Source organism: Diadema antillarum, unplaced genomic scaffold (genome assembly GCF_040938485.1).
Source record: "Diadema antillarum isolate AM-2024a unplaced genomic scaffold, OU_Dant_1.0 seq00000177_RagTag, whole genome shotgun sequence".
Classification (NCBI taxonomy): Eukaryota; Metazoa; Echinodermata; class Echinoidea; order Diadematoida; family Diadematidae; genus Diadema; species Diadema antillarum.
In genome coordinates this window covers 1,596,444-1,609,670 of record NW_027271244.1, presented here as the reverse complement: position 1 = coordinate 1,609,670, position 13,227 = coordinate 1,596,444, and the positions used below count along the sequence as shown (strand labels likewise).

The 13,227-nt window shown below is 39.4% G+C and overlaps 1 protein-coding gene across 1 annotated transcript in view; it reads right to left on the bottom strand.

Moving 5' to 3' along the window:
• LOC139728390 (tyrosine-protein phosphatase non-receptor type 1-like) overlaps window positions 1-13,227 on the bottom strand; it is a gene marked incomplete at its 3' end in the record, with an annotated part of 78,922 nt that overhangs the window by 65,411 nt on the left and 284 nt on the right. The window lies entirely within an intron of this gene.

Below are 13,227 nucleotides of genomic sequence, written 5' to 3'. Positions count from 1 at the left end.
GCATACAAACCTGTGTCTTGCAATATAACATGTAGATCTCAGAGAGTAGAAAAGGAAATCTATGAAAAGACCTACATGTACACGTACTGTATATAGACTGTGGCAAAATGGTCAATGCTACTTGTTTCATTGACAAATTGTATGATATTGGTAACAATACAACATGGGCGTACATGTACTGCACTGTATATGAAGAAACAGACAGAAAGAGATCTACTTACATAAAGGGGGGGGGGGGGTGTCCACTGTAACATTAGTGTACATGTACACTGTATATGCCACGTGTGAGTACTCCAAACCACATGGAACCCTTATCCCCTTCCCCCCCCCCCCAAAAAAAAAAAAAGAACACTTGTAATAGATATACCTGCTGTACGGTAGACACATCATACATGTAGAAACAGCCCTGGTGCAGGAAGTTGTTTATTCCAAACCTCATATGAATGACAATCACATCCACACTGCTTCGTGCTAAAAGACATCCAAACTACGCTCTAGTGTATGAGACACTGCTATCAAAAGAAATTTTAGTAGTGTTCTTCATGTCAGCTTGCATATATGCTTCCATTTTTTCTCTTTTGCTTGGGCTGAGGGGGTGTAGAATCCTACATGTATGTATGTTATGTACATCTTTTGTACCTTTTCGAACCCTTTTTTTGACTGACCATCACAGCAGAAATTGTAGTTTTGACACTGAATGTGACATGTTCGACAACAAATACCTGGAGCTATGGAATACCCTTTCATCTTTCTCCTCATACAGTAGGCCTATATAAAAAATATATGTAGGCCTATGATAAACAAGGTAAACATACATTTTACCTGTATGCATCAGAACATACCTACATGTGTTCCTATTGAAACATCATGGGAAATATTGATGAAATTTTGTAAACTAAGAATAGGTGCAAAATTGATACTACCTTGTGGCAAGAAAAATTATTAGTTTGTAGCATGTGTTTGCAAGGCTACAAGAGTGTAACTACTAGTGTATTTTCAGTCTTCACACCAGGATCTTTGTGTTCTACAAGTTCGAAAAGACGGAAAGGAAAAATATTGAAAAAAAAACGACAGCCACAAATATCAGAATCACAAAGCATAAAAGGATACTTGCCACAGAAAATCTTTGACATATCCTCAAAAATCAGAAGCCCCCTCTCAAATCTATGTATCTTTCAGAAGGCATTCTGAAAGCTTAATGTACCGACCCACATGACTAAAATATGGCCCAGAGACTCACTTTCTTGGAAGCAGCGAGCATTAAGAGCTCACTCGCCATAATCTGCCTTTACGCTCGCAAGGCACCATCCTGTTATTAACAAAATACTCTAGGCAGAAGGCACAAGACACAGGAATCTATGGCCTCTAAACATGAACAGTCACTTCCAGATCCTGAGCAATTCAGAGCTCTACTTTCAGTCTCACACACAACATACATAAACAAATTGCCTTGTCTGAAGCCTGGGTTTTCCTGGAAGTCAAACACAATTCCAAGCCCCTCCAACCCCCCCCCCCCCCCCCCACACACTTTACAATAATGCTCAGTTTCGCTTGTGATTTATGTACCCAACCGTTGACTTGCCGCGCTAACTCTCTATGCAGACGTGGCCCATTCTAGATATTGACACATTTCTTCGTATTCATTGCTCTTTCATCCATAACGTACCTTCTTTACGTACATATGTAATACACCTTGATGAATGCAGTACGAAAAACTGAAAAATGCAAAGAAAAACTTGCAATCTTTGATGGATGTAGTTATCACTCTGCACTTTCAGACAAGACAAGTGTTCTACACTTGTACTTTGCATGCTGATGTTCTTGAAATAGATTGCACAGGTTGTGACTTCAGAAGTGTGATCAGTGTAACAATTAAACCACAAGAAAGAAAGAACAAGGCAATTGCCATGATGTGTCTCGCCCATTCGCGTACAAGAAATTGTACGCGAATGGGATATAACAGATTAAAAAAAGAGATATAACAGATAAAAAGAGATATAAAAAGGTAAAAATTTATGGCAAAAAAGAAACGTGCCATAAAAACTTAAAGGGGATGGCTAGTAACTGATCAGTGGGAATCAGTGGGAATGCTGGAGGATGATTGTTCCAATCCTTGTGGGATTCATTTAAGAGTACACTATATATCTATTCTTGTGTGAAAATTATTTGCTTCAGAATGGTCTCATATCCAAGTAATGTGCAGTTTAATGTTTCCAGGTAAGTGTCCCTGGTCAGTGACGGGGCATTAATCTGCACATTACTTGAATATGAGACCGTTCTGAAGCAAATAATTTTCACACAACAGTAGATATATAATGTACTCTTAGATAAATCCCACAAGGATTGGAACAATCATCCCTCAGCATTCCCACTGATTCCCACTGATCGCTTACTAGCCTTCCCCTTTAACATTAGGCCCTTAAAGTTCGTTGACCCCTGCCTCTGACCTTTGACCTTGTGGTGATCATCCACTCCCCAAGGGACATCTACCATCCAAGTTTGGTCACAAACAGACCTACAGTTGTTGTATGGATCAAAAGTTATGACCCATAATAGAAACGCGCCATAAAAACTTAACATTGGGCTCTAAAAGTTTGTTGACCCCTGCTTGTGACCTTTGACCTTGTAATGATCATCCACTCCCCAAGGGACATCTACCATCCAAGTTTAGTCACAAATGGAGTTATGGATCAAAAGTTATGACCCATCATAGAAACGCGCCATAAAAACATAACATTGGGCTCTAAAAGTTCATTGACCCCTGCCCGTGACCTTTGACCTTGTCGTGATCATCCACTCCCCAAGGGACATCTACCATCCAAGTTTAGTCACAAATGGAGTTATGGATCAAAAGTTATGACCCATAATAGAAACGCGCCATAAAAACTTAACATTGGGCTTTAAAAGTTTGTTGACCCCTGCCTGTGAGCTTTGACCTTGAGGTGACCTTCATATATGCTAAAATGTGAAACTTTGTATAAGGCCAAAAAAAAAAAATTGTTGCATTGGCGTAACCCGCCCGACCCTAAAAATTCCGCCGACCCCATGTTTTTTTATTATTATTTTTTTGCTATCGATATCAAATATCTTGTTGATTGCGATCGCGATCGCACAAACCCGGAAGTGGAAACGGCTCTGGGGATATCGGATGTACGAGGGAGAGATCTAGCGCCTCGCATAAGCCTTCCTTGATCAGTACGTCATCTGTTTCCAACACGGACACGTACTCTAACAAGATTTATTCAGTGTATACGTAGCATTCAGACTGCGATGTATTGTGCACAGTTTTGCCATAGGTTTCTTGTGTGGAGAACTTACACGAATCTGTATATGTGGGACTGTAATAGAGATCGCCGTGTGCGATGAAAAGATCGTACATATGGGTCAATTTGCATCTATCTTATCTAAGTCAAAATAGTAAAATATGAAGTGAAAACATTCAGGATAGGGATTTCAACATCTTTAAATTCTGTGAAGGGGTATAATTCCAGTAATATCGGCCTCATAAATGATTTGTAGAATAGATGAACACAGCACATTCGGTGCAGCAGTTGTAACTGTTTACTGAGCTGAGCACGAGTTTTACACGTAAAATGCAGGTAGCAAAAAAAAAAAAAAAAAAAAAAAAAAAAAAAAAAAAAAAATCCGCCCGACCGACCCTATTTGAAAATCTCATGTTACGCCAATGCAACAATTTTTTTTTTTTGGCCTAACCCCTCTTCCCTTGAAGTTTGGCTGCAATTGAAGCCCAGAGTAAAGAGTTATTGAAGTTTTTGTAGCGTTACGGACAGACGACGGACGGACGGACGACGGGACGGACGGACGGACGACGACGGACAGACGCCGCGGGCAATCCCTTAGTCTCCCCATACCTCCGGTGGACTCGACAAAAACTACATTCCAATGAGCATTTTGGTTGTCAAGTACAATTTACTGGACATAAGTAAATGTAACTGACTGAATAAGACAGAACCAGGCTTGATTCTCTGTGGCATGTTAACTAAACATAAGGTATGTATGGTTCACTATTAAAAAAGCTTTTTATTGGAAATCAAGAAAATGTTGCATTATTGCCTCCTGTGACAGTCATTAAAAAAAATATACGTACATAAATAGTCAAACCTGTCTATAGCGACCACCCAAGGGAGACAACAAGAATGGCTGTTATAGACAAGTAGCTATTATAGACAAGCGGCCGCTGTAGACAGGCTACCCAACTTTTGTGTGCATTGCCTACTTGTACATACACGTGTACATCATTGTATAAGTTCTCACATGTACATGTACAGCTGTATGTGTACATGTATAGTACACTGTACGCACATGTGCGCTTCATGCATTGAACAATGACGGTGTTTATTAAATTGTAGCACAGTAGCATGTGTACAGTTGAGAAGAAAGCTCAACACTAGTGCATTAGCATGACTGAATAAGTGGTGAATGCAGAGGTGGCAATCACTGAACGTTGTCCAGGAAAGTCTGGCACGGCTTCAAAGCAGAAAAACGCTAGATTATCAGCTCAGCTGCTACAATGTACCTGTGGCCGCTATAGGCAGGTTAAAATCTACTGCGGGAAACAAAATTTGTGGTCACTGGCCGCGTTAGACAGGTGACCGATTGTGTATATGTACACAATCTTTAACAGGGCCTCTCTCGGGGGGATTTTTCAGTGGCCGCTAAGGCAGGTTGGACAGTAGTATACACGTATATAATGTGCTTTCTTCAGGCTAATGATACCTCGGTTTAGGTCACTACTGTTCTTTCAGTTTTCTAATTGGAGTGCATAAACAACAGCAACAACACAGTAAACACAATTAATCTTGTCACTTGCAGTGCAAGAAACTTCAGAACTTAATGTACGTCTACTGCAGGTAGGAGAAAGTACAAATAAATGATACATGTATGTTGCCAATTTGATTCACACAGCATTGTGTGTCTTTCCACCATTTGTAGAGGAAGCAGATCAAAGATTAAAACTAGAGAAGCACTCTAAGAGCGCAGACCTCCGCCAAGCAAGCAGCTTATTTCCACCACTTATCTTGTTCTTCCATAGAGATATCAGTGATTTCCATCCATACATACAGTTGTACTTATGTGCTTAAAGGTCCTGTTTACCTTTGGGAGCAGTGATTTAAAAAATGTTCAAGATATCACTTTTGATGCAGATGTGTAGGTCAGTTGTATCACAAAACACCCTACCATATAACATTTTTGCAATAAAGCCTAAAACATAAGGAGATATCACTATTTTTATTATTAAACCATAACTGTAGATGGTTTAGTCTGGAAAAATTTTTATTATAATATTGTTCACGTTTTGTACATTTAACAATAATTATACTGATTCAAATTCTTACATTGGTTGTTTCTATAAAATTGTATGCCAAACTCACATTTTAGAACTATTTTAAAGCACTAATGCTGGATTTTGTTTCATCTGCGAATGGTAAATTATACCTTTAAAGTCGCTCGATTTCCCAATATAGAAGCCTTTGTTACATCATAAACCCTCAGCAGCATGGTGCGCCTCGCCCTAGCAGAAACTAGAGCATGCACTTTAGTGCTCGCATGCAAACCTCAAATACGCGCAGCCTGAACTCCCAAGTTCATTGACCCTACCTGCCAAAATATCAAATATCTTTCATAAATTCAAAAAAAAATTATCGGATAACTACCAAAATTTAATCATCTGTTACACTGTACTTGTATCATTCTCAAACTTTCCTGTAAGTTTCATCCAAATCCGTTCACTAATTTTTTTGTTATTTTGCACATGGACAAACTAACTAACTAACAAACAAACAGTAACAAAAACATACACTTGTAGCCACCCCCCTTGGCAGAGGTAAAAAAATCTACACATATCTTCACTAAAAAATGATTTTTTTTAGCTCCCACTATATGTATACAGCTGTACAATGTAGGCCTCCCTATACAGAATGTCCATTGCAACAAAAAGGTATACCAGTATTTCATCAAGTATGTTTCATTTGATTTAATACAGATACTTACAGTAAAATGAGGAATGTTCACATGCATTTAAATTTCGCAAATTTCGCGAATTTTGTGAGCGCGAAGATTCGCGAAATCAAAATGCACACAAGAGTTCTTGTCTACACTGTCTATACTGTACGCATTGAATGCCAGTGGCAATTCGTAAAAATTTAATGCCGCGAAAGAGGCAGTCGCCTCCAATTCGCGAAAATTTCATGTCACAAATATATCATGTTTGACAGTAATCAACACATTCAAAGAGGACATTCTTCCTTCAAAGGCACGAAAGCATGTCTCCTGCTATAACAGGGAAATGGATCTAGTTGACATGTCTGAATAGACCCAATGCTTAGGATACTAGTACTCAAGCAGCTGATGATATCAAGGTCAAATGCTGTAAATTACATCAACGCTACTCAGTGACTTAAGACACTGCCACTATGACATCAACAGTACAATGTATGTAACAGTGATACACATGATACATGTACAATTGTAGCTAGAAATTTGTATCATACTATGAATCATGAATTAATGTTTGTATTTTTTTTTGCAGAGATTTCCATGAGAAAACTTAAAGATCAGACTCCTTATATTCAGATTTTGCTTTTCCAATTTTTGCTACAACTGTGAGAATGCATCTCCAACAGGTACAATTTACATACATTTGTACAGCCAAGGTGGTATTGCAAAACCTGTTACAAGTTATAATGTAGTTTATTGCATCTTGTTCTCAGTTGAACTCAATACTGATTCTATACCCAGGATAAAGCAACACATCTTGGGACTGTGCATTGCTGCACATGTACTGGCATTCAAGACATCCACTAGTTTCTCTTTCATATCAGTATGTACTGTATGCATGACAAATATGACCAAACCTGATAATATTGGATTGTACACACTAAGGGCACACATACAGTGTACATTAACAGCTTCTTACATTAGTGCATAGTATAGCCTTTCAACTGCATTACACACTTGCATTTCATCAGTATACAACACTGGTTTGAAATAAAACACTGGTTTGAATATCAAAATATGTAACAATTTTACATTCTCATTGAATGGGCGAGATGATGGTGTGGATGAATAATACAAGGAACTGAAAACAAATTTGAACCTGGAGTATGAGCACTCTGAGAGAGCAGACCTCTGCCAAGCAGCCATGATTTAAATATTGTCATTTTGTACCAGTCTCCTCAATACAAGCATAGCTTACAGAGACTCCAACCCGAAGCACCTTCTGATCTGGAGATTCTCCCGCCTGAAACCCCTAGCAAACGGGAAACTCCAACTTGATGTGTGTGAAGCGCGAAGTTCCTAGGGTTCTAGATGCTCTCTGGTGCTATCTAAGGCTTATTTTTTCAACATATGATAGAAACAAGTAAGAAATCCTTTCCAACGGGAGACAAAGAGCCAGGGCGGGAGAAATTAAATCTCAAGTGGGAGAATGGGAGATTTTGCAAAAATTGGTTTTCGGCGGGAGATCTCCCGTCGAAAACGGGAGAGTTGGAGTCTCTGAGCTTATTTTATGTCCTCTTATCTCCAGGCCTTCTGGTCTTTGACCTGTGACTGCCAAATTAAATTGTATCTTTCTTACATTATTATTAACACACAATGCAAGTTTGGTGAAAATCTGATCATCCATTCTTGAGTTAATGGGAAATCAAACTATTTCATAAATATCCTTCATGAAACCTTTTTTATGAACTTTGACCTCACGGCCCCAAATTAAACAGTTTCTTTCTTACCTCATAATAAACACACCCTGCAAGTTTGGTAAAAATCAAATCTTCTGTTCTAGAGTTATTGGTAGATTAAGCTTATTTTTTTGTTCTAAAGTTGTGACCCCTAAGACCATTGACCTCATGACCCAAAATGTAATTGTTTCTAGCATTCCTCACTATGAACACACCCTGCAAATTTCATGACATTATTTCATCCATTCCCAAGGTATCTTGTACACAAACAGGCAGACAAACAAACTGACAGACCAACATTTAAGTGTGCCCTACCCCCCCCCCCCCCCCTTCCCAGTTGTACACAATATGCATATTTTAAGTATTGTCCTTGGCAGATGCCACATTATCACATGTCCATGTCTAGTACCCCACTTTTACACAATATCGGCTGAAGAGCGCTCCAGAAGCATAGTTTCGACTTACAGTATGCCCATCTGTATCTGTTCATAGAAGGCGTGTCCTCATCAGCACAAAGTTAAAACTAGCGAGATATTTTACAGTTTGGGAAAAAAGCCCGATATTGCGAATGTGCTTCTTCTTCAGTTCGAAACAACCCACTTGGAAAAATTAGCTCGAAATTTGATGCATGCATACTTTGCATCACTACTCTGCTTAGCATACTGTTCAAAAGTGGATATTTCCGCCCACTGAGCTTTCAAATCCTTTATCTTACTCTGACTTGTTGGGCCGTCTTTGTCACGCCATATGTTGCAAGCTTGTAGCACAGACTTTCATGATATCTTTTTTCCCTGCGTTCTCGTACTCACGATTTACTCAAATACAGCATCTTCTCTCCACAGGGATATCGATAATGCTACAAGTTTGTTCTTCTGTCCAGTGAGACATCTTATGTAATTAATAATTCACAGAATTAAAACGTGTTGTAAATACAAAGTCTGCAAGAATCTTCAACTTACACGCAAATGCACAGTGACTTATGACATGAACAAACAAGGACAAAACAGCCAGCATGCATGATACACGTGATCCTTGAATTCGCTAAATGTTGTTTACAAAATACACTGTGTGTGTGTGTAAGTGCACAGTGATTAGCTTCAAGTATTTTACGTGAACTTTCCTCAGCCATCTGGCGGAGCTGAAGTTTCAGCTCAGCTCAGCCCACGGTTTAAAAGTGGTTTCCCCAGTATGCCAGGATGAAGGAATTTTGGGCTGACGGAGACACAACCCGAACAGCGTGCAATTTCATGACCGAGACAAAGATTTGAGGACAATTTTCCAAAAAAAAAAAAATATTATGCTGTATTGTGCCTTCATTGCACAAATTGGAGGTTAATTTGACATCAGGCTAATTTCCCAAAAATAAAAGTGTTTCTTAAGTCTATTAACTCCAGTCTGATAAAGGCAGGTCTATACTTGAATTCACTGTTTGAATCACTTAAAACACTCAGCAGCCTTGAAATGGAGAGACAGCAAGCATTTCAATGCGTACATACAGTAACTTTATGAACAAAACACTGGGCCCCTTTGACCAGTATGAACATATTACACTACGGTACCAACGACAACTGTTGAGTGCACCACCTAGATCAATCTCATTGAAATAGTCAAAAGTCTGCATTGCATAAAGTTATTACTCCTTACCCTAGTTGAAAAAGGACTTCTCTCCATCCCCTTTCACCCCCCCCCCCCCAAAAAAAAAAAAAATATCAGACAGAAGATCATTATTCTTATCTATTCAAAGCAATATTCTTAGGATATGTGTACCTTTGTAGTGGGAAGAATATGAATGCTCCGTACAATAAGTCTGATATTCCTAGAAAGAGGATGGCCTTTTCACCAGAAGCAATGAAATCTAGCCCAGTATTCAAGGCTTTCACAGCGGCATCATAACGACCAATGATATTTCCTTACCTGCACAACCAGCAAATCTGTATCCCCCCCCCCCCCCCACTTCGATTAACCCCTTCTGTGTTTAAATGGGTCAGCTTTCTTGAACACCTTGCTAAGTGTGCATTTATGCTCAATTTGCAACTTATACTGCAGGCAGCATCAGCATTTGAAACACCGATCCAAAATGCCATTAGCATAGGGGGACTTTTCAATGCTATTTTTTTCGGGTTTGAGAAAAAAACAATTTTGCGATCATGAACTGCCCACTTTGAAACACTAAGTAGTGCAAAGCAAGAAATTTCCATGGCATGAAATTTTCACCAATCGGAGCTGGCGGCAATTTTCACGGCATGAAATTTTCACAAATTGTATCAGGGAGGTTCTTTTCCCACCTCCCTGATCGTACCCAGCATTCAACACATATGGTGTAGACAAGAATTTTTGTGCCAATTTCAGTTTCACAAATCTTGACTCCTGTGAAATTCACAAAATTAAAGGCACTGTCTACCATTGGGGGCAATGCTGTAGACTTTGTTGTAGAAAGCCTCATGATTTACAACACTTGATTACACAGGAACTTCAAGCTAGTTAAAGGTCTACAGAAATAGACTGAAGTTTTACAAGCACAACAGTGCAGATTTTATCAAAATTTGATTAATTTTATGACCTCTTGTCTACTTAATACTAATATCGGAATATCGGAAGAGTCTACAAAGAAACTTACCTGGCTGACGCGGTTTGCCGGAATGATGAGTCGTTTTGGAGTATTTTGAGAAAAATAATAAAAGTAGGTAGACCGACTTTTATTCCAGAAGGCTCCAGACTAACTCGGTCTCAGGGAAAACTCGACCCTATTTCAGACAATTTACACACAGTTCATGATCGCCATGTTCATCAGTACTCTATAATATTACGGGTACCAAACGAGGCCTTACTGAGCAGACAGGAAAGTGCGTGCTAATCCTGTACAAAACAAATGGACAGCGCGCGGTCCTCAAGCCTACTAGTACAGCACATCGCCTCAGTTGCTGAGACGCACGGTCTTTGAAGTTTTTGTTGTTGTTTATCAAGCGTCTTTGATTATTTTTAGAGGTGCTTGAGAGGCGCACACCAATTTTGCATGCGCGCCAAAGAGGTTTTTGATGCGCGCGTTGTAACAACTCAGACCATTACTGCGAGTAGCCAGAACGCTACAATGCAGTTTATACAGGCTGCTCCCATATGCATAGTACAACACTGTACAATCCAGAGGGACAACCAATACAACTCATCCCGCCGTCAAGCAAACCAGCAAAGCGAGGCTGAGTTATCCCCAAGTCCAAGTCTAGCCTGACCCCATTCGGGTAAGTTCTGAGACTGAACGTTTTTGGTTAATATTTCCCATTTTCGGCGTTACCCATCGAATATCTTGTTACAGCGTTATTCCGCACATTTCCTAGGCATACATTCACATTTTGGAGCAAAATTTGACAACTTTTGCAGGCGTACCAGAACTTTGTTTGGGCTTTAACACCCAATATACATGTACATTGTACTTTGAAGTAATGGCTAAAAATAACATTAATGTGGGTGTGAGGGCAAAAGTGCAGCAGTCTTAGACCTTGATCTTTGATTATTCAGATACAATAGATTTAAAGTCCATTTGTTCCTACCCTTTCTAACAAATAATATACCATGTAACTGAACATTCTTAATTGTGAAGTTAAAGCTCAAAATGTCATTTCAAACAGATGTTAGGCCACCTTTAACAGGGTGCTACATAACTTTATTTTACCACTTGCCCGGTCGGGAAAGCAGATTTTCAAATTTGCTGTGAAACACTTGCCCGAATAATAATTTTACTTGCCCGAAAAGAAAGTCCAAAATATAAGGAAATAATATAGAAAATCGTGTGTAAGTCAAGGGCTTGATAAACACTATCACTTGAATAAACAGCACAACAAACTTGGTCTGATCAAGTGTTGCCATTGAAATGTATTGGGCTTCTTCATGTAAATGTTGGGAAGTTGCTGAAATGATGTGTTGCATCACTAAACAGCCATTATCGTTGGGCTTCTGTATGGTTGACTTTGTGGGTTTGTTGGGGGAATAAGTGAAAAAACGGTGTCTTCAAAACTTTTTTGCTTGCCCAATTCGGGCAAGCATTTGTTCTCATTGTTCAAAAACACTTGCACGAATTTGATTTTCACTTGCCCCAGGCAATCGGGCAAGTGCTTATGTAGCACCCTGCTTCAACCTTAACAGAATTTGTTCAAAATCTGATTACTGTATATATGTCATGGAGCATACATGGTGTTTAATTATGCCTGCAAAACAAGATCTGCGACTTCCAAATCTGTGGGCAGACAGCCTGAAAACACACAATGCCTCTGCACTCTTCAGGCCAAAGCCATTTAAGTCAGGTTTTCACTTTGTATAAAAGAATTTCACAAAAGGAGAAACATTTCCATCATGTACCCATCATTCACATTGCTCTTCGCACAAACAAGTTCTACATGTACAAAGATACGATGTAACCATGGTCACACTAGAAAAAATTGTGTAGTTTAAGACTGCAAAATTTAAGTTCTCAAAGTTTAGCCAGTGTCACCACAAACTTCCTGAAAACTCAGAAATTGAAAAACTTTCCACTCTTATAGGGAAATTTCTCTAACCCTGCCAATCTGCTTGAAGTTCGTGCAGTCTGAGCACTTGTAACTGAAGCTTCATAAGGTTTGTCATGTGACAGGGCCACCACCTGTTTGCGGGCAGTGCCTCCGAAGCACACACTCATCGGGATGTATGTGAGTGCATCATTACGTCACAATCATTAGCTGTCAGACTGTGTACACTTCCTCCTACGTTGTATTATGTTGCACATGTGCTACATGTATCCTATCAGCATGATCAGTGTCAGTGACCCAAACTTCAAGAATTGAAACTTCAAGATGCTTGGCTGCCAGTGTGGACAGACAAGCAAACTTCTATGAAGACTTCTTGAAGTTAAACTTTACAATAATGTTTTGCCAATGTGAGCACGTAATCAGAACTTGTAAAATCACTTTTTGGGTGGTTATATAGATTTGTGATCACGTACCACAGCAATGAAATGAGCAAAATTAGCAGTTTCCATATATTTGAGACGCTAATGACATATCATTACATTGCACTTGTGTTATGGGATGTAATCTATTTTGGCATGGTCAATGATTTTGCAAATATCTACTGACTTGCCAAATTCACAAAAATAAAACCTCCATGAATACCCATCTGCCCATAGTCGTGATAGTTCATCTAAATTTACAACAGTAAATCAATTAGACCTTTATTTGACAATAGCAACACTGTATAAATCTAACTGTATGTGAATACTAGTACTACTCATGTACAATTATATGTATTGTGAGTTGATGTCTAACACCACAGTAACAGCATCATCAGGAGGGTTCTATCACCTCCCTCTCTTTGCCCATGAATCGCCATCACTACCATACCGGGGCGACCAGTACAACCTACACTCGCAACGAGTACGTACACCTGCACGGACACTCTTCGCGGCCACACATGACACGTTGGGCATAAATGCAGCCGGTTTCCACTCAATGTATAACGTTCATAGAGTCGAGTGTACCTCGTCTCCGGTTCAAAACCACCCAAA